The sequence below is a fragment of the Malania oleifera genome, chromosome 6 (assembly GCF_029873635.1).
Source record: "Malania oleifera isolate guangnan ecotype guangnan chromosome 6, ASM2987363v1, whole genome shotgun sequence".
In the NCBI taxonomy this organism is placed as follows: Eukaryota; Viridiplantae; Streptophyta; class Magnoliopsida; order Santalales; family Ximeniaceae; genus Malania; species Malania oleifera.
In genome coordinates, this window is record NC_080422.1 from 31,882,436 (window position 1) to 31,903,967 (window position 21,532).

The following is a 21,532-nucleotide window of genomic DNA, read 5'->3' on the forward strand; positions in this document are numbered from 1 at the left end:
CAAATTCCATTCTCATCACAGAAGTTTTCAACATCTTTATTCTTCACCACCTCTATCATTTCTTATGTGCAAAACACCATACCCTTTTTCATTTTGAAGTTTTCTACTTAAATTGGTGAGCATTTTACACACCTCATCCTTGGAGGATAAGAATAACACTAAGGTAAACTTGGAGTAGTCATCAACTATGACGAATGTGTATTTCTTTCCTCCTAAGTTTTGTGTTTTAGTGGGGCCAAACAAATCTAGGTAAATTAATTCCAATGGCCTTCCAGTGGAAATCAGTTGCTTCTTCTTAAAGCTTGGTTTGGTTTGCTTCCCAAGTTGGCAAGCATCACAGACTCAGTCTTTTGTGAACTTTGCGTTGGGTAAACCCTTAACTAAGTTCTTTCAAGCTAACTTGGATAACAAATCCATGCTAGCGTGTCCTAGTCTCCTATGCCATAACCAACTAGATTCATTTAAGGTCGTGAAGCACTTTACTTCTTGAGATACCAGGTTTTCAAAGTGTATGCAGTATACATTTTCAACCCAATTTGAAATAAACATTATTTCATATTTTTTGGTATGTTCAACTATGCATTTTTCCTTTTTAAATGTTATATCGAAACCTTTATCCCTTAGTTGACTAATTTTAAGTAGATTATGCTTTAACCCTTCAACCAACAATACATTTTCAATTATTAAGGAGGTTCCTTACCGACTTTGCCGATACCGATAATTTTACCTTTAGCATTATCTCCAAAAATGACATATCCACCTTGCTTTAGGGTCAATGATGTGAACTTGGACTTATCTCTTGTTATGTGCCTTGAGCATCCATTGTCCAAGTACCACTTCTCTTTTAATGGAGTGGACCTAAAACATACCTATACAAAGGATTTAAGATGTTACTTTGGGTACCCAAACCTTCTTAGGTCCTTTTAGGTTTTTTTTAGAGGTATTTTTAACTCTCCACACCTTTTTGTTCTTAACATGTTTTCTTTTAAATGGACATTCAAATTTTATGTGTCCTTTCTCCTTACGTAGGAAACATGTGGTGTGTGCATATGCATTAGTTGAGGAGGTGCTAGCATAGTTTTTAGAATCTTTTAAAAAAATACCTTATGTAGAGGTTATTTTTCTTCCTATTTTCAATTCGATTAAATCCTATGCCTTCCTTGTCTGATGACATTTTTTTAGATCCAACCAGTTGATCAAAGTTTTCCTTTCCTTTTGTGAAAGTGTAAATGATTTTAGATTGGTCTTTCATTTTTCTTTCAAGACTAGTTATTTTTTAATCTTTCACATATTTACAATTTTCTTGCAACCTCACTAGTTCTTTGGTCATCTTGTTAATTTTACTTTCCAGTTCAGCAATATACAAATCTTTCTCTTTTTCAACTGATTGAGTTGACTCTAATTTTTTCATTAGCATTTCATTTTGACCTTTTAATGTGGTGTTTCTTTTGGACACCTAGTGAACCTTTTATGTAGTGTAAACAACTCTATTTGTATTTTAGTATAAGATGGCATACTTTCACACGATTCATTACAAAATTCATCACTAGATTCAATAAATGCGTTTGAGTAAGAATTTACCTCATCATTTATTGCCATGAAGCATAGGTTGGTCACTTCTTGATCACTCGAGTCGCTTTTCGAGTTGCTTGAGCTGGAGTCGCCCCAAGTTATGGCTTTTATTGCTTTTTTCTTTTTCTTCTTAGCTTCTTTCTTGAGCTATTGATTCTTAGGTTCTATGTGGCCTACCTTTTTGCAATTATAACAAGTTGGATGTTCAGCCTTTGTTTCTTTCTTACTTGATTCACTTTTGTCCAGTTTTGATCCTCTAAATTTTCTAGCCAATCTCTTATTCCTTCTTAAGAATCTACCTAGTCGTCTAGTGAATAATGCTAGGTCATCATCATCCATCTCTTCATCTTCTTTGTCACTTGAGCTTTCTTTGGAAGCTTTGAGTGCTATAGATTTCTTATTTTTTCCAACTTCAGTTGATCTTTCATTTATAGCCATCTCATATGTGAGAAGTGACCCGATGAGTTTATCTAGGGTAGTGTTCTTTAAGTTCCTACCTTCAGTTATAATAGTGGTCTTGGGTTCCCAAACAGGTGGAAGTCCTCTAAGGATTTTCCTAAACATTTTATAAGTTGAATAGTTCTTCTCAGGTGCATTTAGGGAGTTTATTATGCGCGTGAACCTAGTATACATACTCGATATAGATTCCTCTGGGTTCATCCTAAAGGCCTCATGCTCACTGGTGAGCATGTCAATTCTACTATCCCTAACATCTACTATTCTCGCATAGGTTACTTCTAGTTTGTCCCAAATTTCTTTTGCAGTCTTACATCCCATTATTCTATTAAACTCATTTGCATCTAACGCATAGTATAAGGCAAACATTGTACTAGAGTTTATCTGCAGTTGTTTCATATCAGTCTCATTAATTTTGTTGTCTTCTTTAGGAACTTCTTTGTTCTCTACAGTATTAAAAGGAACGTAGTTCCCATGGATTACTACACTCCAGACTCTCCAATCCATGGTTTGTAAAAATATCCTCATTCTTTGTTTCCAGAATGTGTAATTCACACCGTAGAAGATTGGGGGTCTAGAGGAGGATTGCCCTTCACCGAAAGGGGATACACCTACATTTGCCATTACGATCTTTATGTAACTACCTTTTAGGATTTGCTACAACCTATACTCTGATACCAATTGAAAGTACGAAGTAGTCCTAAGAGGGGGGTGAATTGGGTATTTAAAATTTTATTACGTGGAAGCTTGATTTATTTTAAACCTTTTTAAACAATATCAATCACCATAAAAAAAACTAATTAGTGCATGACTATACTCATAAACAATCCTAGGTATATAAGTAATTTAAAAACACAATATGTAATTTACCTTCAACATATTTAATATCCACTCTAAATTTAAACAATGAAAAGTATTTATTTAAAATGAGATTAAACAATATAACTCAAACAAGTAGCCTTCTTATACTAAACAACTAAAATAACTTTACCTCAGCCAATTAAATTTAATTCAGAGTTTTAGCAATCGTCTGATTTTCAACTTGAAAATTTAAATCAACCAAAGCATTCACCAAACGATTTAATCATTCAAAGTATTCTCAATCCAATCTTAGCATTCAACAAATTTTCCTAATCAATTTAAAACATACACAGCAGTTGTAATGACCTGAATAATAATGGGATTTAAATAATAAAGAGAAAGGGAAATGGAGACCGTAACCAAAAGAGGAAGTCGACTTCGTCGACGACATTTTACTTTGGAAGGAATAACCAAGGGGAATCATCAAGGCTTCGTCAACGAATACAAGGGATTCGTCGACGAAGGTATAAGAAAATTTGTCGACGAATACACGGGATTCGTTGATGAGGGTTTAAGAGAATTCGTCGACGAAGATTGAATTTTGTCGATGAAGAAATACCGAGAGAGGTTTGAGCCGACTGAATTTCATCGACGAATTATTAAAGGATTCGTCGATGAATGACATGGCTCATCAACAAATCTAGTTCTATAAATATCAAAAATCTAGATTTTTACTTTCAAATTAAGAAATCTCTCTCCTCTCTCTCTCCCCTTTGATTTTCTCTCTCTTTTTAGTCGATTTCAAGTCAGATTTACGCCGGATCAACAATCCGAAGCCACCACGATGCTCCTGAGATAGTTCTCTGCAAGTCTACTGAGCGGATCGTCGATGGGGCTGAGTTTGAAACCATCCCAAATCTAGGGTAAGGCTTTCTACTCAATATTTGGATTTTTGGTAGTTGTAGAAAGTGTTATACGCTTAAAAATATTGAACTTTAGCTCTGGGGAATGTTATTTTCAGAGTGTTGAGTTGGGAGCCCTGCGGGTGCGGGGCAGATTTTTTTAGGGGCTTTTCAAGAATTAGGTAAGGGGATAAACTAAGCTAGTCCTTTTTTAGGAAATGTATGTATATATATAGCATTTGATTTCTGGAAAGTAAACATGTTTATATATATGATTTATATTTGGGAAAACACTGTTAAAATGATGACACGTTGAATATGTGAAAAACCTGTTAGTGTGGCATGAGTATAAATGTTATGAAATACTGTTTTCTGGAAATGTGATTATGATACTGATTTCTATAATGGAAAATCGGCGTACGGGCCGAGATTTTTATATATTTGCCAGCATATGGGCCGTGCTATATGTATGATCTACCAGTGTACGTGTTGTGCTATGATTTGTCGGCGTACGGGCTGAGTTATGTGTATGTTTTCCAACGCACGAGCTAAGCTATGGATATGTTTGCCGACGTACAGACCGAGCTATGGAAATGATTTACCAGCGTACGGGTTGTGCTATGATTTGCTAGCGTACGGGCCAAGCTATGGTAAAATGTGTAATACCAGCATACGGGCCGATGATTTTCATGACATACATATATATATATATGCAAAATGATATGATTGATTTGGTAATTGATGATATGAAATATTCATGTATCACAGTTTCAGTATATGTTATATGGTATCAGAACCTGGTTGGCTTGGTCTAGGCTAGCACTTGTACGGTACCGTTGCTATATATCCATGGTCTTCATGATCATAATATTTGTGTTAACGCCGCTGTATGGAGTGGTATGAGATTGGATGGTTGATGTGGTTTATAAGAAGTGTGTGAGTGCCCCTGGTGTACGGACCAGGTCTAGCAAACTCATTAGACTTACAAACTGTACTATTGACTTGGCAGTGGTCGGCCAACCATTGTTAGGTCCCGCCTTCGGGACACACAACCCAGTCATGTGGGGGTAATACATGACAACAGCCAGCTAACCTACTAGGAATGTTTTTGTATTATTATTATATAAGATGAAATATGTTTATGAAAATGCAGTACGTTCTGCCATGTTTTGATGATATATATGTTCTCCCAGATTTGATATAACAGTTATTGAATATGTCCTATATCGTATATGTATAACACGGAATGCTCATGTTACCACACACTGGTATTAGTTTATTTCCCGTGGTGGTGCCCGATCTTCGATTTAGCTGAAGATCTAAGGAGAAATTAAGGAAAAAGTGAGGGTTTACCTTTCCCCATAAGTGGTGCTTACGCCGCTCCAAAACGACAAGTTAGCTCCGGTAGAAATATCAGTGGCGGACATAGGAACCCACTGGTATCTTCGATTTTACGATCGACCGAATATTGGCCGGGAAAATGAAGAGAGAGAAAGTGGAGGCAAGGAGAGAGAAAGAGAAAAGAAAGGAAAAATGTGACAGAGGCGTAGTGGGAGGGTTCAAATTTCCTTGCAATTGGATTTCAATCGTTCAAATTTCCTTGCAATTGGATTTCAAATTGAAATCCAATCTACCTAATAACATTAAAACAATCTTTTGCTTTATTATTTTATATTAACATTACATATATATATATATATATATATATATATTATAATAACCTTAATTTCAAATGTCATGGAATGCATTTAATGCATTCCACTTGTATTTAATTATATTATATTATTACTTTATTATCTTATTTTAACCATTATAATATTATATTAATATTATACATATATATACTTATTTACCCACATTACTTTATCCTATATATATATATATATATATATATATATATATACTTATATATTCATCCTATTATTTATTTCATTAATTCAATTTAATAATAATAACTAATTAGTTAATAATATTTTTTTCCGATTCTTTACAGAAATGATTTCCTTGCCAAACACAATATACTATTTCAGGTACAGGTTTTATAGGAAAATGTACAATTTACAGACGGCATACTGCCGAAATTTGGTTAAATTTTTTATAAAATAAAACCATGTACAAAAAAACGTATGCATGATCAATTAAAACTTAAAGTCATTCTAACTCGCACCTCTCACGTATTGAAATTCGTAAGAAAAGAGGAATAGTAGGTTTATCATTGATAATCTAAAAAATTTGGCTAAGAACAATAATGTATAAAATACATTGAAAGGCCAAGAACTAAATGTCATATGAAATAAAATGTCAAATTAATTACTGTCATTTCTTGTGTTTATTGAAGCTTAGACCCGTTCAAGAATGGTTACTATACATTTATGCCTCATCATACATGTTAGACAAAACAATTATTGAAATTCGATTGATTATCAAGAATGGTTGAAATACAAACATTACTAATCGTAAGTGAAACAAATAATTAACATGTTCAATTGATTATTAGTCATACTATGTTGACTAATAATCAATTGAACATGTTAATTATTTGTTTCACTTACGATTAGTAATGTTTGTATTTCAACCATTCTTGAATTGTCCAATGTGGATAGTTCATGAAGTTGTATTTACATTATTGTCATCGTTCGTGCTTTGTCGATTGTCATTATATATTTGACAGCATCTGTACTTGTATTCTCTAGGTGCATAGTGGGGTGTCGTGACAATTTGTTAGTGATAGAAAACTAGCAACATGTTCACTTCCCCCATCTCGTGTACTTAGTGAGCCATGGGGAGATGCTATCAAAATTTATAATGACTGGGACGAAGGAATTTGAGCGATTGATTGCAATGTAAATGCAACATTCCTAAATGGGATAGGATCCATACCTTTTAAACGGAAGGTGGTTGATTTTAAGATTCATGATGCATGCGTAACAAACATTTTGAGAATGTAATCAACACCATTTACTTGAACATGTTATAGGGTAATTAATGAACATGGATAAGAGTTGGATGAAGGCTCAGGGTAGGTTTTTGCCAGAATATGTGAAAAGGGTACATGATTTCATAGAGTTCACACATCCTCGTGCAAAAAAGGCCAGTAGATTAAGGTGTCCTTGCAAGAAATCCCAAAACATAACATTCAAACACATTGATTTGGTTCATACACATTTATCAGACTTTGGAATGGAGAAAAGGTACACAACACGAGTGCTCCACGGTGAAGATTACACAGTTCAGAGTGATGATGATGACGATAAAGATAAGGGGGCAAATATAGTAGGTGGTGATACACATTCAGAAGGTTTAATCGAAATGTTAGGTGACTTCCAAAAGGGGATTGCAATGGACACGAACGATGTCAGTGTGTCATATACTGGTGATGAATCTACTTCAGTAGGTACTATACCTTGTGATCCTAGTACATTAAATCGACTCGGTAAACCATTTGCTAATCTCGTGAGGGATGCACGGGTGCCCCTATATCCAAAATGTACAAAGTTCTCAAAATTAGAGTTTATGATAAAGTTGTTTCATGCAAGGACAATGCATGGGTTATCTCATAGTGCATTCAACATGCATTTAAACCTCATTAAGGCAGCACTACCTAATGGTGAAACACTTTCAAAGTCTTTTTATGAGGCGAAGACATACATGTATGAATTGGGTCTCAGTTACACTCCAATACATACGTATAGGTATGATTGTGCATTCTTTTATGGTGAACATGAAAATGTGAATGAGTGCCTAGAATGTGGTGAACCGAGGTATACAACTAATCATAAGAAGGGTAAAAAGATCCCCAAAAACGTTTTGTGATATTTTCCATTAATCCCGCAACTGCAACAATTGTATATGTACAGAAATACTGTTGCAGATATGAGATGGCATCAAGAGAAACGTCTTCAAGAGGAAAACACCCTTAGCCATCCAACGGACTCAGAAGCTTGGGCCAAGTTTGATCAAATGCATCCTTGGTTTGCCAGTGATCCTCGCAACATCAGACTTTACCTTGCTTCAGATGGGTTAAATCCTTTTAATAACATGAACAACCCGTATAGCATGTGGCCAGTTATGATGATGTCATACAATATGTGACCTTGGCGATGTATGAAAGAACCCTTCATTTATATGTCTCAGCTTATTCCTAGACTGAGGGTGCTTGGTAATGATATTGATGTTTACCTACGTCTTTCAATTAACGAGTTGAAAGAACTATGGGAAAAAGGAGTGGAGACATTCAATGTGGAAATCAAGGCAATGTTTTGGATGCATGCTGCACTAGTGTGGACAATTAATGATTTCCTCACTTACGGCAGCCTATCGAGTTAGAGTACAAAAGGTTACTTAGCATGCCCAGTGTGTAATAAGAATGATGGATCCTTATTCTTAAAGCATGGACGCAAGTTATGCTTTATGTTTCATCGTTATTTTCTACAACTTGGACATCCTTGGAGAACTCATGGTGTTAGAAGATTTAATGAAAAACTTGAATGAAGGTTGTAGCCAAACCGACTAAGTTGGGAAGAGATATCAAACCACCTCAGGTTGATCAAAGATGTGAAATTTGGGAAACCACCAAGCAGTAGAAAAAGGAAACGTGCTGAGTGGGAGTTGAGTTGGACAAAGAGAAGCATCTTCTTTGAGTTGTCATGCTAGAAAGATCTTCCACAACACCATAACTTGGATGTCATGCACATCGAGAAGAACATTTGTAAGAATGTCATTTGTATATAGCTAGATATAAAAGGGAAGACAAAGGATAACGCAAATGCTTGCCGAGATGTGGAAGATAAGGGAATACGGCCTAAGTTATATCTGATTCGTGATGGGGACAAAGTTCTCATGTCATCAGCTTGTTACATATTTTTGAAGGATAAGAAGAATAATTTCTTCAAATGGTTGAAATCAGTGAAGTTCCTTGATGGATATGCATCGAACATAGCTCGATGCATAAACACGAAGGAAGGGAAGATGTTAGGAATGAAAAGTCATGACTGTCACGTCCTTCTAAAATGGGCTCTACCTGTTTTCCTTCGTGGACACTTGACCGAAGATATTCACTCAGTGCTAATTGAACTGGGGATCTTCTTTCAATAGTTGTGCTCCAAGAAATTGAGCGTAAATGTACTTGAATGGTTAGAGGAGGACATTGTGATCATACTATGCAAGGTAGAGAAAATATTTTCGCCAGCATTCTTCAATGTGATGGTCCACCTAGCCATTCATTTACCAAGGGAGACCATAATTGGAGAACCGGTCCAATATCGTTGAATGTATCCTATTAAGAGGTAAATTATAAAGTCTTTCAACAATGTTCACATGATTTCCTCTTCTTCTTCTTTTTTGTGTGTACAAGTCACTAATGCTATGTAAAATGCACAGGTTCTTGTCCACTTACAAAGGGTATGTGCCTAATAAGGTACGGCTGAAAGGTTCAATCATTGAAGCATACATTGACAGTGAATGTCTTGCATTTTGCTCAATGTATCTACATGATATTGACACAAGTTTCACTCGTGATGAGCAAAATGCAGACATTCATGCTATTAATGTAGAAGATGAAGAACTGAGCAGCTTTATTTTGAGGAAATATTCGGTCGTTCGATGCACGGGTTTACGATTTCATTGATATGGACGACCTACAAAAGGCCCATTTTTAAGTCCTTAATAATTGTGATGAAATTGTTCCATATATCGAGTACATGGTTCCAAACTCCTTACGTTATATATATATATACTTAGTTGAAATTAACGTGCACTATTGTTGCATATAGCAAACATAAAGCTGAACTTTTGGCCCAAAATAAAAGGAACGTTAACAAAAGGAATAAGAAGGAATTTGTCAATTAGTTTGGGAGCCGTATAAGTAACAATTACTGCCTGAGTTTGAAGCAATGTACATTTTCAATATTAACGATTCACTCATCTAAACTCATTTTTAACTAATAGATGAAAGTCATGCATTATAATAAAGAACCAACAGCAAGTAAAGATTTGTACATGTTGGCATATGGCCCCGATCAACGAGTTAACTGCTACAGTGGTTACATTGTCAACGGCTTACGATTTCATACAAAGTCCCTCAAACTGCATAGAAGAACCCAAAATTGTGGGGTTGCGGTGTTAGGCATAGAAGGAGATGAAGAAATTGACTACTTTGGTGTCGTGGATGACATTATAGAGCTTAACTATGGAGCCAACTGACTCATCCACCTGTTCAAGTGTACCTGGTGGGTCATTGGCAATAAAAATATTGGGATAAACACGGATGCCTACTTTACCAATGTCAGTTTTAGCAAGACATGGTATCAAAATGACCATTTTGTGCAAGCGATGCAGGTAGAACAAGTGTTCTACCTTAAGAACATAAAATTAAAGGTGAATGGTAGGTGACCCAAAAGATTCCTCCTCAAAGTTTGTATGCTATTACAGAAGTTGCATATAGGGAGAAGAGTGCCAGTGAGGATGCGTTCCAAGAAGATGAGCCATCTGTTAATGCAACAGCACAATCTACTTTCAATGTTGTCGAGGAAGGAGCCGATCATATACCATTGAATAGGGTTGTTGCCACAGCAGAACACATAGGGACTACTGAAATTACAATTAAACCTTATATGCGCGTTGACTTCATCGAAAATGATGAAACTGATGGGAAAAGAATGATACCGATATTGAGGACGTATAGCGGGTGGTAGGCTTGCCAAGGCTTGGGTCCTTAACTACCAAAAATAATATTTATAAACCTAACTATCCCAAGTTCAGTAGAAAGTAGGTAAGTCGGGTATCAATCCACAGAGACTTAAAGTGCAGTTATCAAACCACTTCTAATTTAGTTTATTATAGCCTTGTTATGAAAAAGAAGTAAAAGGTGATATTTTTGAGAGAGTTTTCTATCCAACTATTGAAAAGCATTTAAATGAAAGTATGTAAACTAACAAATACTGGAAAGCAAGTAAATTTCTAAGTTACCCTACTCCTACAAAGCAATGCTGAGGGTTGAATCAGGCGCTGGACGCTATGCCTCTGACTATGCTCCTTCAGGCTTCAATAGAAGTACTAACCCGAGAATCTCATGCGAAAGCAGGAGAGGGACGTGCAAGGGCACAGGGTATCAAGGGTGCACCAACCATCCGGAGCATGGTCAGGAACTAGGGTATACCCTGTCTAAACGATGACATACACCTCCAGAGTATCAGTAGCCAAATATTTCCCCCTGATGGAAACATAGTAGTGCTTATCCTTATCTACAACCTTTCATCACACACACAGCAATAAATCAAAAGCAACTAAATAAAGTAGTAAATGGAAAGTTGTAAATGAAAGCCTATAAAAAGATCATCCCTTTTTATTCATCATGTTTGTCACTAACACCACGATATACAAAAGAAGACCATGTAATGTACATGGAGAGCACATGAATGCTGCCGATTGTCACAGGCCGTTGGACACTTCATACACACACTGAAATAGGAATTGAAATTCTACTCTAACTAATCTACAATGGCTCTCAATGACATCTTAAGTCTATCACTAACCTAAGAGAGGCCAAAGAGGAACCCAGAGCTTGTGTTCGTAGCGAATACTTATAGGCTCTAGGGTTTACAAGGGTTGTTTTACAAGTTAGGAAAGTTTGCAGCAAATCTCGCGCAGAAGATCGTCGTTGTCAACCAAGTCGTCCCTTATCATTCTTGTGCGTGGGAAGTTAGGGATTCGAATCCTCAATGTCTTCAACTTCGTCGCACCTCAGGGTCTTACTAATCAAGCTGATGGTCGAGACTTGCAGGATCTCAATCTTCAGGAAACCTTAGGAACTCGACATGGTCGCCCCTGGAGGTGTCTTGGTTGAACATTTTGTCGAGAATCTCGGTATTTCTACTCTCAGTTCTGTCTCAGTATCTTGACGTGGTCACCTTAAAGAGTCACTTGGTTGAACATTTGGTCGAACCTTGCAGCATTCTAATCTCGGTCTTAACCTTGGAGTCTAAGTGCAAGACTAAGTCGCCCCTATGTATTGCTGGTAGCACCACATGGTCAAACATCATCTTCTTGTCCTCTAATGATCTAAAGCTTCCAGAGTTTGGCTGAGCATTTGATTTTAAGCTTTGAATCTTCCAAATCTTCCTTGACTTCTCGTAATGCCTAACTCCCTAGTTTTAACCTGTTTTTCCTGAAAATAACAACAAACCTTGCATAGCTCTGAACAATGATAACTCTGGGCAAATACATAATAAAATGAGGATAAACAAAGGTAAATGAGGGTCTAAAATCGTGTATTTTAGAGACTCATCACAACCCCCAACTTACACTTTGCTAGTCCTTGAGCAAAGCAAAATCTAAGAAAACTACCAAATCCTACTTACATCCTTTATCGAGAAAAATACAGTTGCATTTACCGTATGCAACAAGACTTTAATCCCTTAGGTTGATCCTAGTGGATCAGTTCTAGTCTCTTGAGGGTTTCCCACAAACACTAGTGCAGTAAATAAATATAGGAACACATGCAACATAATTATACTATTTTACATACAAAGATATAACCTTATTACAAATAAATTCCTTCATAGACAACTCCATTATACACACACTCCACAACATTTCAATTATACAAAGTTCAACACAACACAACCATCTCAAGACACCACTCACAGATGATTAACCCATGATTATAATTCAGAGTTAATATTAGCATGTAAATCCGAGTATGAATAGGTCACTTCACAAGGCATGTGTAAGGTGTATGATTTGTCTCACTTAGATTGCTCTGGGGTACCTATAGAATGGTCATCTTGACTCAGCATCACTGGTTTATCCTCTCAAATTCACTCAAGAGAATGGGTGAGGAAGGGAGTCATGATCAAGCGTCCCACATATTTGAAGAAATAACATTAGAAATATGGAGTGGACTAGTCTTATAGGGAAGGGCTCTAGCCTTTGAGGTGCCGGGTCCTTCACCCTAGCATCTTCTCACTTACTCACCACATTTAATCAAAAGCACCCTAGATAAACTTATTCCCAGACTGTCGTGAATTCAGCAATGCATTGGTTAGCAGAAGATTCTTCATACGTGTAGAATTATGGTGTCGTGTTCTTAGCTTGAATTCTTTTTTATTTGTTTGGAGCAGGTATATGTTTTTGTTTTCATTCTTCTCTACTCAAGTTGGTCTTCCTTTTTCATTTTTTTTATTTTCATGGTCAGCTAAGACAATCATTACACTCCTATATTGTCTTCATGTTTCCAATGGCAATGTAGCTCAAACAAGAGTCCATGGAAAAAGTTTGTCTCTAGGGGTGGTTTGACCTTCATGTCTTCAATAAGCTACAAGACCTAGATTTATATCTCCCTACTTGATGTCACCTCTAGGCTAGCAAGTGCAAGAACAAAGACTAGTTGGCAAAGGAAGTCCAACAAAAGAAGGAAAGTTGAGTTATATAAACTCAGAGTTTGACGTCAAAAACTCAAGAAATGAACGAATGGCTCAACGGTACCTCACAAGGTGTCATAGTGGCCACGGGTGTTCTCTCAGTACTCTCAAAGAACCCTAAGTTCTACAAATCACGTGTAAATGTTTTTTTAGCCCCATTAAGTACCATGTAAATACAAGAGTTTACATTGCAATATTAACCCAAACAAACCACTAGTCAACTACCTAGAGTAATATCAAGTTGTCGGCCATGTTATGTGATTTTTACACAAGTAATTTACTACATTGTTAGTGAGCATAATGAAATCATGTAGCTGAGAAGCCTAAGCATGTAACACTAGGTCATATAGGTGTATATAGAGGGTACAAAATATGTTAGCATTGTTCATTGGAATTTGTCTTCAAAAATTTTAAAATGTGCCATTTTTGTACATGAATGTGCCATGCAGAATGCCACCCCCTACCCCCAACTTAGAACTTTAGTGTCCTCACTGAAGTGTAGAAAGAAATAGGATCTGAGTATGGGATAAGATAGTGCATGGTGCCAGAAATAACAAACAGTGTACCTACAAAATATAATATCTAGAAGAGCATGCATGCAAAAAAACATTGTGGCAAAAAAGACACGTAGTAACAAAAAGCACAATGAAAGCTTTCATTGAAGTGCAAAATATGCATTACAAAGTAGATAGGAGCATTATAAGAATTGCAATTTCTACAAAATCATTGAAAATAAAACAAAAAAATGTGCCGCATAAGCACAGTACAAGACCCAATAAAATACCCCTAGAGGGGGATAGGGCTAAGCGAAGCGAAAAGGGTTTTCCATGAGATGGGAAATGAAAACTATTAGCCCCACACGAAGTTTGTGAATAAGTGATTGTCTGATAATGAGCAAGGAATATCCGTCTTTCTGCTAAACAGGATGTATTGAACTCATAATTCATTAGATACTTTTTATGAATGTCAACTAAGTATCGTAAGTAAATTGGTCCCGGTTGTTCAATCATTTGATAACCAGAGTCATATTGATTTTAGATGGAATCAGATTCAGAATCTAAATCAAACGAAAACATTAGTGGTTTAGCTAAGGTTGCATCATGAGTGGGTGTTGTTTCTCACAGCTAATGAAGTTGGCAGGGAGAAAGTGGAGGTCAAGTCTGTCAATGCTGTAGAGCCTGGAGTGGCCTTGGCTGATCAGGCATGGTACTTAGCTAGAGGGATTAATATGATGGAAAAGGATATGGCAATGATTGCAAATCAGGCCTGGAATCCGAAAGCTTTGTGGTGGGATCATTGGTGACCTCTGATGGTGGAATATACGGAATGGTAGGGTGGAATCGTTGGAATGGCAGTGGGTAGGGAAACTGGACCTCATGAAGATCGGTTGAGGGCTGTTCCATGAATGAAGATGTTACATAGGGTGGTGGGTGCATCTACAAGTTCCACAAATGACATTATTCTGCATGGCACATTGGTTGCCCATGGCATCCCTATGGTTTGTGTTAATCTTTTTGGTCGCGGGGTTGAGCCCCATCGTGTTATCTGTCGTAGACATCTACAAGGTGCCCGTACCAAGTACACAGCCTCCTCTTGTCCTCCTGCACTCTGTTGCCCCCTCGATGAAGAACCCCATTGTGGCCAGTCTTGAAGTCGTCACTACTTGGAGGCGGATTAGGATGATGCGTGGGAGAATGCCAGAGATGAATCAGGAGGAGAGGACATTTCAAGGAAGTGCAACGTGATAGAGAGGCGACTATGATTGACCAAGTTGTAATGAGAAGGCGGGATATGAAGAGTTAGGGACAAGTAAGTTTTAAACGACTCTTTAGTGTTTTCAAACAGGGCGCACCCAGCTCAGTGCTGGTCGTGGACATAGTCGACCCTCTCAGTATTTTCAAATCTTAGAGCAGTGCAAGGGCAAGACTAGGTCGCCCACACACATGATGGTTGCTCCCTCAGTCGCACCCCCTACTTATTCTAAGACATATTCTAAAAGACTCTAACTTCTAACTAATATACTCTAGATAATCTAAGGACCTAAAAATAAAATAAAAACTATAGGGTTGCCTCCTAGAAGCGCTAAGTTTACCATCTTAAGGCAAACATGTTGAAGCTCAACCTAAACTCATCCTAGTTCCTAGTTAACATTGGTTTCCCCCTTCTCTTCCTCACACCCAAAGTTGTACCCCCAACTTATTTTCAGAATTAGGGACCCAATCAAGTTCTGTTATAAATTGCTCAAAAGGGTCCTCCAATTCAGCAGTGGTAGGGTTGTCAGGCTAAAGTGTATTATCCCGAGGGTATCTCCAAAGCATTGAAGGAGTGGCTTCCCTAACAATTTTATCAATCACGTCTTTGTCCATAGCTTAGACAACATTCTGAGGATATTGGGAAGCATTAAATATGTTTTGCCTGCGTTGCTTATGACCCCTTGAGATGTGCATAATCCCCATCCTACATTGAATGCAAGCATTGTCTATGGCTAGGAATGGTCATCCTAGAAGGACAGGGATCAGATTTGTGGAAGTCTCCATATCTAAAATGATGAAATCAGCAGGGTACTAAAAATCTCCCACCTTGACTACCATGTCTTCTACCACACCCCAGGGTCGCTTAAGATATCGATGAGCAAGGCACAAGGAAATTGAGGTGGGTTGCAACACTCCTGAGTTAAGTTTCTAATAAGCCGAGTATGAAACGATGTTCACGCTCGCTCCTAAATCTAGAAGAGCCCCATCAATGGTGTAACCGTCAATTACACATGAAATAGTAGGTGCGTTGGGGTCTTTTAGTTTAGGAACAAGGTGCTTTAGTATTATAGAACTCATATGCTCAGCCTGCTTAACCAAACCATCCATGTGCACCCTTGACCCTATCTCTTAGACAAGTCCCTAAGGAATTTAGTGAACACAGGTGATTGCTTCATGTCGTTGAGGAGAGGCTTATCCATTCTTACTTGTTTAAACATGTCTCAGATGGACTCAGTTGAGGCCTCTTTCCTAAATATAGAGGGTGCAAGTGGGGCTACAAGATGTGTCACTAAGGGGTCATGAAACACCCTAAGAGGGGCGAAGTGAGGTGGAGTCCTTCTGCTGGTGGGTGTGAGACTCAAGGGTTTGTGTACCCAACTAGAAGAAAAGATCATGCATAAATCAACATTGGGTGCTTCCAGTTTTACATCTTTATTCTCTCCCTTGCCTGATTGCTCCTTACCTTATTCATCTATCATCCTGCTATTTTGGAAGGTGGTCACCACCTGGGCTTACTCAGGGTACGGTGAGGGACCAGCTTTCGGTTCACATTCCACCCCATATTGTCCCTTAGGATTTTCTATAGGCTAAATCGACAATTTGCCCTCATCTCTCTGACTCAAGGTGACAGCTAGTTGTCCTAAGGTGGCTTCTAGCTTCGTGATGGATTGGGAGTGAAAGTGAAGGAGTTTCCGATCCGCCTAGCGATCAGCCTCAATATTCTTAAGGGATCTCAGCACCATCTATTAAAATGTGTCGTACTTGGGCTACAGGGGAGGCGGCTGCTATACGGTTGAAGATCTAGGGTCTGAATCAGGATGACTTAGGAAACTTTGGTATTGGCATGGAGGCAAAGCATTAGGAGCTTGTGGAGGTCTTTGGGATTAAAAACCTAGAGCTTGTGGCCTCCACTAGAAGTTAGGATGTTATTTCCACCCGGGGCTGTAAGTATTTGAATAAGGGTCATTGGATGGCTTATCATACCAATTGTGGGTGGCCTTTACTTCCTCTTACACAACCTTAGGCTGGGAGTGTGCATGCGGGAAATTATAACATGCATGTGAAGGGTCAAAGCAAATTGCACAAACCTCTACATACACTATTTTTTGCGGTCCTAAGGAAAAACATTGATCTAATTTCTTAGATATAACATGCAGAGTAAGGGCTAGGTCCTAGTTTGTGGTCAACTCATAAACTCCCTTAGGTTTAGAGGTTGATGGATTGGGTAGTCAACGAATGGTAGCCATGTGCTGCTGAGAATTTTTAGATAAATTTTCAAAGAGGACCCAGGCCTCGTTCTCGTGCTTTTTGAGTAAAGTACCTCCACATGATGCATCTACCATAGACCTATCTCTCTTAGCTAACCCTTCATAAAAAGTTTGAATCAATTGCCACTTGTGAACCTGATGACGTGGGCATTTTCAGAGCAGGTCCCTAAAGCGCTCCTAGGTCTCCAAGAAAAGTTCCCCATTCATTTGTGTGAAACTTGTGATTGCCCTTCGCAACTGGTAAGTCTTCCCTATTGGGAAGTACTTTTTCAGAAACTCATGCTGCATGGTGGCCCAATTGGCTACCAAGTTCAACTCTAAGGATGTCAACCAATATTTATCCTTATCCTTCAGAGAGAATGGAAAGAGCCTAAGATGAAGGGTGTCATCACCGAAATTAGGTATGCAAATGGTGGAACAAATCTCCAGGAACTCATCTAGATGCTGATAAGGATTTTTGGTGGAATTCCCATGAAAGTTGGGCAGCATCAAGATGATGGAAGTCTTAATCTCAAATTGTGCCGCCTGAATATCCGGGAACTGAATGCAGGATGGTAATGTGTATGCATTAGGTACAAAGTGGTCCCTAAGAGGCCGAAGGGGTTTCTCTCCTACCATAGGTAGGCGGGGAACTTGGGTAGGAACCAGTGGGTTACTTTTGGCCATAGCTTTCAGTTCAGACAACTCAGCTTTCTTTGGATTATAGATAGGTTTCTTACAGGATCTACGAGATTTTTCAATCTCAGGATCTATGGGAATTATCTCAGGTTTCAAAGAATGCATACCAAACATGCACACTTTCAAGCATAGAGATTCAGACTTTAGAAATAGTAAACAAAAATAAAGAAAATAAAAATAACGAAGAAAGTGAAAATAAAAGGAGAGCAAATCAAAAGAACAAGGCAAAAATACTCTAAAGTGGAAGTTAGCTTATAACCGTAGCCAAGTCCCCAACAACGATGCCAAAATTTGGTAGGCACGCCAAGTCTTGGGTCCTTAACTACTAAAAATAATATTTATAAACCTAACTATCCCAAGTTCAGTAGAAAGTGGGTAAGTTGGGTATCGATCCATAGAGACTTAAAGGGCGGTTATCAAACCACTTCTGATTTAGTTTATTATAGCCTTGTTATGAAAAAAGAAGTAAAAGGTGATATTTTTTAGAGAGTTTTCTATCCAACTATTGAAAAGCATTTAAATGAAAGCATGTAAACTAACAACTAATGAAAAGCAAGTAAATTTCTAATTTACAAAGCGATGCTGAGGGCTGAATCGGGTGCTAGACGCCATGCCTCTAACTATGCTACTTCAATCTTCGATGGAAGTACTAACCCGAGAATCTCAGGCCAAAGCGAGAGAGGGACGTGCGAGGGCACAGGGTAACAAGGGTGCACCAACCGTCTAGAGCACAGTCAGGAACTGGAGTATACCCTGTCTCAACGATGACATACACCTCCGGAGTATCCGTAGCCAACTATTTCCCCCTAATGAAAATGTAGCAGTGCTTATCCTTATCTGCAACCTTTCATCACACACACAGCAATAAATCAAAAGCAAGTAAAGAAAGAAAATGAAAGCCTGTAAAAGGATTATCCCTTTTTATTCATCACATCTGTCACTAATGCCATGAATTACAAAAGAAGACCATGTAATGTACATGGAGAGCACATAAATGCCACCGGTTGTCACAGACGGTCGGACACTTCATACACGCACCGAAACAGGAATTGAAATTCTACCCTAACTAATCTACAATGGCTCTCAATGACATCTTAAGTCTATCACTAACCTAAGAGAGGCCAAAGAGGAACCCAGAGCTTGTGTTTGTAGCGAATACTTATAGGCTCTAGGGTTTACAAGGGTTGTTTTACAACTCAGGAACTTTTGTAGAAAATCTCGCGCAGAAGATCATTGATGTCGACCAAGTCACCCCTCTATCATTCTTGTGCGCATCGTAGTTGAAACTCGCAAGAAGTTAGGGATTCGAATCTTCAATGTCTTCGACATCATCGTGCCTCAGGGTCTTGCTCATTGAGCTGATCGTCGAGACTTGCAGGATCTTGATCTTCAAAAAATCTCACGAACTCAACATGGTCGCCCCTGGAGGTCTCTTGGTCGAACATTTCATCGAGACTCTCAGTATTTCTACTCTCAGTTCTGTCTCAGTATCTCGACATGGCTGCCCTAGAGAGTCACTTGGTCGAACACTTGGTTGAACCTTGCAGCATTTTAATCTTAGTCTGAACCTTGGAGTCCACAGTGGAAGACTAAGTCGCCCTTGTGTATTGCTGGTTACACCACATGGTTGAACATCATCTTCTTGTCCTCTGATGATGAAGCTTCTGGAGTTTGGCTGAGCATCTGATTTTGAGCTTTGAATCTTCCAAATCCTCCTTGGCTTCTCGTAATGCCTGACTCCATGGTTTTAACCTGTTTTTCCTGAAAAGAAAAACAAACCTTGCATAACTCTGAACAATGATAACTTTAGGCAAATACATAATAAAATGAGGATAAACAAAGGTAAATGAGGGTCTAAAATCATGTATTTTAAGGACTCATCAGGGGGTAAGCATGTTATGTTGTCACCATAACTTCTGAAATGTGTGTATCCATCTAATATTCAATATTCTTATATTTACTGATGTAATATTTTTCAGATATGGCACCAGGAGGTTGTCGTGGCTGAGATCATTCCAGGCTCTCGACTACATCATCACGTGAGGATGATCCGATGTCCTCGAGACCAGCAGAGCACATCGGTCCTTATGTGGCACCATCATCGTTTAAGCCCTCAGGACCTCAGCCAGATATGGATACTTGAGCTGGGGATCAAATCCAAGGTGAGTTGCCCACCATAATGAGCAACGTTGGTAAGATTACGATTAATTTATTTAGAATAAAACTACTAATAATTGTACACGTGTATGATTAAAATATTTTTCTTTAACTCTTCTTTCAACATCGACATCTCTGTCGAGGTCAGTTTGTGGTGTAGCAAAGAACACGGCGCTAAAGAAGCACTTGGATAGGAGGAGCAGTAGATCAGGATCGACATTCCTCCAGGCTTCACAGCCCCGCGTGGTGATTGGTGCTCATCTTGGACACAGGAGCTCGGCATTATATGCCGACAATATGCTCCAGTCACCACCTTCAGCTGACCACGGGTGACTGAGGCTCAGCGCATGGTTCTTTACAAACACATCTTGGTAAGTAATCCCAAACCATTTTTTTTAACTGTTAATATACTAGCTAAACAACTGTCTAACATTCTAATTGTATTTCATATGTAGAAGGAGTTTGATATGGACATTCTCCACGCAAACCATGTAAAAAGGACGGTGGACATACATCTATGCAACAAATTTAAGACCTATTATACCAAAATGCGCTCCCATTTTAGGGAAATGGGAGTCAGGCAAAAGCGCGCACATATAATAGGATATCTCAAGAGGACTGGGAGGTGGTGTGTCACCATTTCGACGACCCACACTATCAAGTGATGTGTTTGTATTATAATAACTACTTTTTCATATTGATGTGGCTAATAAAAGTCATTAAATCATTTTTGTAGACTATATGTTAAAAAAATGCTGAGAACCGCAGCAAACTTCCTACTACACATTGCGGTGTGTCGAGGTTATTCATCAATCATTGAATGGTAATTGCTATAAAACCATCTGATCATTACCTAATGAGTGTTATTTATGTTTACACCGCCGAATTAATATTAATGATGTTTTATATGATAATGTAGCGTGATCCCGAGACTGGCGCAGAGGAGCTGATTCCAGATCTTTATCAAAGAACACACCAAAGGCGATCGGGGGAGTGGTGCCAGGGTGCACAGGGCAAACATGTAAGTCAAATATATTATTTAGTTCATTATTTTATTCAAAACCTCTAAGTTGTATTCTTATTTCTTAATTTTTATCATTTTTATGACTGGAAGTAGGTGAAAATACTCGAGCTGAGAGATGCACCTATTTCAAAGAGGAGTCAGACAATGACGGATTACAAGATCTTCACTCAGGTGCTTGGGCAACGAGTGGGGGGCTGGGTGAAAGGTCTTGGGAGTGGATACATCGGCCCAATAGTATCATCTTCTATGGGTGCAGCATCTCATGCTGAGATTGAATGAGCATGTCGAGACACCGAGTCTCGGGCACAGGAGATGGTTCACCAGGTGCATACGGTGGAAATTGAGAACTAGCAATTGAAAGAGAAGGTGTCCAACTTTGAAGCCCAGCTGGAAGTCATTCTAAATAGGAAAGCGCAATTTAAACAAATGATGCGCCAATCTCGACCAAATGATGCAGATGGCTACTCCTCTCATTAGAAGGTATGTAAAAGGTAGTTTGAAT

The 21,532-nt window shown here is 38.4% G+C and overlaps 1 non-coding gene across 1 annotated transcript; it reads left to right on the forward strand.

Annotated features, from left to right (window-relative positions):
- The first annotated feature begins 17,304 nt into the window (after positions 1-17,304).
- LOC131159043 (small nucleolar RNA R71) lies at positions 17,305-17,410 on the forward strand. The gene has a single exon (XR_009137658.1). It is a non-coding gene; the product is annotated as a small nucleolar RNA R71 (small nucleolar RNA).
- Positions 17,411-21,532: the final 4,122 nt, after the last annotated feature.